Source organism: Echinops telfairi, unplaced genomic scaffold, assembly GCF_000313985.2.
Source record: "Echinops telfairi isolate 266 unplaced genomic scaffold, ASM31398v2 ScPeMD7_3533;HRSCAF=4204_0, whole genome shotgun sequence".
NCBI lineage: Eukaryota > Metazoa > Chordata > Mammalia > Afrosoricida > Tenrecidae > Echinops > Echinops telfairi.
This window is the reverse complement of record NW_022107431.1, coordinates 31,557,208-31,562,208: the sequence shown is the minus strand read 5'-3', so window position 1 is coordinate 31,562,208 and position 5,001 is coordinate 31,557,208.

Sequence of the window (5,001 nt, the reverse complement as noted above, 5' to 3'; positions counted from 1 at the left end):
GTGCTTAGTAATTATTTCTTCTCCCTTCTCTCTCTCCGCCATCTCTGTAGGTAACACAGTACTTTCTTATGGGAGATATAATTAAGTTTACTAAAGACTTTGATGTTTGTCTTTCATTCTTAAGACCTTGGTTTTTTTCTCCAATGATTTCAGGGGCTTCATTATCACCCTTCTATTAATGGTTATGCTAATAAAGTGGCCAAGATGGGACTTAGCTAACACAGAGAAAGACCCACTGATGGACCCAATGTAAAGAATATGACTGAATTAATCACTTATATAGGGTCGCCATCCAAGGCAGTGAGTTTGGCTTTTGGTTATGTAAAATAAAGATCAACACAACCCTATTGGGCAGAGTAGAAAGCCTCATCTTTCTCCAGCAGGGCCACTGGTGGTTTTGAACTGCAGACCTTGAGGTTAGTAGACTAACACATAACCCACTACACCCCCAATAGATGGCAGTGAGTTTGGGTTTATATGAAAGAGGAAGCCTGGTGGCACTGTGGGATAAGTGCTAGACGGCTATCCTCATGGTCAATAGTTCAAACCTTACTGCTCTGCAGGTTAAAGATGAGGTCATTTACTCCCATAAAGGGAGTAAGCCTATAAAGGAAATCCTCTCCAGAGTCACTATGAGTCAGGATTGACTCAATGATGGTGGGTGTTTTTTTTATAGATAGAAAATGAACCCTCAACCAACGCTCTGAGCACAGGGGTCCCACGGATGCTCCCCGACCTCACTCCTCCCATTCTTCTTTCACATACCTTTGCTATTGTGAAACTGTGATCCCAAGTATAGCATTTCCTTGAGTTAGGTGAGTCATTTGTAGTGGGGGAAGCAAGGCAGAAGTAAAGGACCCATGCACCTCTGGGCGACTTCCTGAGCAGCAGAATTAACAGGGATCCAGCTTGCGGCTATCATGTGAACACTTGCTCAGACCGGGCAGTCTAAAGAATTAGGTCCGATTCTTAGGAGTACTGTCCATGCAATTGGGAACAGAATGAGGCTGGATCTGAATAGAAATTGAGGTTCCTTCATTGCACTGGTGTTACAGAGGTGGAGTTGATTGTTCCTACTGCATACTTATTCAGATTTTTGATCTCTAGGGAAGGAAGGAAGAGAGGGAGGGAGGGAGGAAGGAAACACAAGCTCACTGCCATCACGCTGATTCCAATTCATAGAGGCCCATTTATAGTAAAGGGTAGAACTACCCCTGTGGGTTTCTGAGATCATAAATTTTCCTGGGAGTAGAAAGCTTCATTTTCTTCCCTCAGAGCAGCAGGTGGTATCAAACTGCTAACCCTGTAGTTAGCAGCCCAAAGCATAAGCCTCTACACCACCAGGGTGCCTCCGCTGACACTTCCCATAATTCTTAACTAATAAATCCACGTGTCCACTGAGCGCCAGCCAGTGTTAACATAGTGATTAAAGGATCAGCCAGAGTTCCTCTTACAAAGTTTCTGATGCCGCTGCAAGGAGCAGGACTTCAACAACTAACTCTGAGACAATGAAGGCGTCCACGTGGACACACGGATCAGAGGACGGAAACAGCTCACCTGCCCCTTAAACAAAAAAGCACCCAAAAAACGAGTGGTGTATGATTTTCAACTGAACACAGTACCACCTTAAAAGGACCCACGTTTCTTTGCTATTGTCCTGGAAGCGAGGTGGGGCATAAGCAGGATTAAAATGCTGACGCTTGAATTCATTGCTTCAATGTACAACAAGCTTGGGGAATTCCAGAAATCCTAGCTGCTTTCCCTGGAACAAAAGCAGGGACAAAAGCGGGGTGAATACCGTGCAAATGTGTGGCGTGTCAGCAGTCAGAATCACAAAGTTCACCTGCCACCCTCCCTCCATAAGACTTTAATGTTAAAAAAGGCTGAGGTCTGTTCAGACGGACAACCACTGAAAGAGAACATACCTGGGAAACCAATGGATGCTTCGTTCTATCTGGTAATTCCCACCACTATGAAGCAGAATCAAAGCCCCATGGTCTAGGCTCCACTACGTGGCTGCAAGAGGAAGCCACATGCATATTCTAGGAACCTCAGAGATGCAGTTCTCATAAAAGATACTGTACTATCACTGCCACCCGCCTGTCCTACTGTTATGGCTTCTGTGTTGCTATGACACCGGTACTTCACATGCCCGCCTGGTGGCAGATGTAGACTAAGAAAAAAATTCTGGCGACCAGCTTCCAAGATTCAGTTACTGGAAATGCGATGGTGATGGTGCGCAGAACGCCGCTCGAGACGTCCACTTGCTTCCCTCGAGTGTCTCATCAGGAGGGACTAACCCGGGAGAAGGAGCTCGTGTCGGAGGAAGATCACGTTTGGTCAATGTGAGCAGACTCGGTGAGACGGATGGACACAACAGCCACAGCAGTGGACTGCAGCATCCTGAGCAGCATGGAGAGGGCCCAGGACCAGGCGACAGTTCCTTCTGTTTCTCCCGGGGTGGCATGCGATGAGTCGGAGTTGACTTGCTGGCGGTGAACAACTGCCCTAGCGCCCCAGTGCCGTGCCCATCCTTGAAGCTGCCTGCGCCATGAACAGCCCAGCAGGAAAAACCCCATCTGCATCAGTGAACCCTAACGAAAGAGTTCTGAACTAAGAATCTGCTTTGTCAAAGCCCAGACTCGAACTCCCAAGACAGGAAGGCTTGTGGGGGGATGGCTTCAGCTTGCTGGAGAGGTCTGCCCATCGGGAACACGATTTGAAATGGAATGTTTTATGTCCTGCCTAAGTTCTGAGATAAGGTCCTTCATCCCTCCCAACAACCAAACAGTCTTACCACCAAGAACCCAAGCCTGAACACTGTAAATTCACATAGGACACAGGATCTGTACAATTGCCTTCCCAAAAAAGGATGTGTTTTCAAGTTGCGTATGCTCAAGTCAAAGTAAATTGGTAACAGAGTAAACTTTTAAAAGTAAAAAAAGGGATTTCAATGTCATATTAAACCAGGTGGGGGTGGAGAGTGAGGAAGGCACAGTGCGCTCATAGAGCCTCTGAGGAGGGGACGAGGCAGTGGGAGGGACCAGGCCAAGGAGAGTGTAACAGTGACTCTGTTACCATGACACGGCTTCGCTGCAGCGTTCTTCTATTTCCAGCCATGCCCCACCGCTCCTTTGCCAGCTTCTCTCTCAAGCAGGTGATTACATCTGTCTTGTGAACTTTAGCATATGATTAATGTCACTGAATTGTACACTGAAAAGGTTAAATCACTATTCACGCTACACACACACACACACACACACACACACACACACACTTCACCACAAATCGTTTATCTTCCTAAGAGCTGTTCTTAATTGTATTTGCATTAACTGGCTATTGAGAGCTAATGCAATTAGAAGCAGATTTGAAATAAATCCTGAGAAATTGCCACTCCGGGCACCTCTTTTCATAAAAACTATGGCTGGTTCTAGGGGGAAAGTGAGATGGTTACAAGCAGGTATGGAGAGCTACTTAAATGTCACCTGGTCTTGTGCATTTAACTAAATGCAGCCTCAATTAATGGCTATTAAAGGGGGGGGGCCTATAAACAAAGTTTTGATGGTCTTAAAAGTTGTTCCCATTCAGAGAAACCTATCATTGTTTCTGTATGAGGTAAAGGTCTAAAAAGGATGCCACCTGGTCTCCCACCCTTCTCCAAATCCTGCAGGGTGGTCTAGGCCAAGTCCTTCGGGGATGGCCCCCACAATGGGAAACGCCACCGTAGGGCCCAAGCCTGTGAGTCAAGCTTTCCTGCAAGGCAGGAATCACCCAGGCAAAGGTCTTTTTCCATTTCATCCACACTCAGCTTGGGAATGGAACGGCAAGCAAGCCGAGGCAGCACGTAGGCCTAAAAATTCACTTAGTGGAGGCAAAAGCACAGCACACAGAGCCCCGGCCACTGGACACATGCCCCAAAGGTGGGGGGCTTTCTGCAGAGAAGCCCCTGACTCTCTCATCAGTGCTGGGGACCAGACTGCTGCCACCTCCGGGTGCTATCCCCAAACACCCTGGAGTTTGTGGGCACCAGAATAGAGGAAATTTGCCTGTGCGGGGTAGTTCAGGCATAGGGCAAATATGGGGAGGGAGAGGTAGAAAGGTGAGAAAGTAGGATAAGATGTCACCTGGGCCAGAGCTCTGCTCCCTTGCACCCTAGATGGCTAGAGCTCACCTGTATTCCGGGATGGCTGGAATCATTAGCTGCTGCTTCTCATGGAAATCAGTCTCCACCAAGTCTGTGAAGTTCAACATTACTCATCAAGATCCAGAAACCAGTGATCCCTCTCAGGGGACAACCAAATCCAAGGGCGGTTTCTATGCTAACAGTGTTGCGTACTCAAATCTATCCAGAGTTGCCATGGAAGATGGGCCCAGCGGTCTGCTTTCAAAAGGTCGCACACAGACTTGAAAACTGTATGGGGCAGGTCTACTCTATACACATGGGATAGCCACGAGAATACAGACCCACTCCTAAGGGCTGTGGAAGCGAGTGCTTGTTTGCCTCCCCCATATCCAGTTTCCACTTCTGCTTCACTAAGAATAACCTCCTTGATGTTGTTGGCAATGACCGTGTACATGCGCGCGCACGCACACACACACACACACACACCCCCCAAAAGAAAACCATTTCCTCTCCACACTGGTAGCTATGACTTTGGCCATGGGCAGAGCTTCTGGGAAACCTCTTTATAAGCACAGGCAATTCAGCTCGTCCTCACCCACTGCCCTCTGTCCTGCATGTCTGGGAGCCAACAAAGATGTCCAAGACGAGGCTGCCATCTTTTGACTCTAAGGTAAGGATCAAGCACTGATGACAGCACAGTAGAAAGAGTTCATGGTATCCTCACGAAGCTGTCACACCAGCCCAGGGCTGTCTGGTTCTGACTCTTCATGATGCGACTAAAATAAACCCCCACGCTGCTGCCTTGGGATCTGTTCCTTGAAGTCCAATAATGACCAAGTTCAACAAGTACTAGATCTTGCCCAAGTATTTTGGGCAAG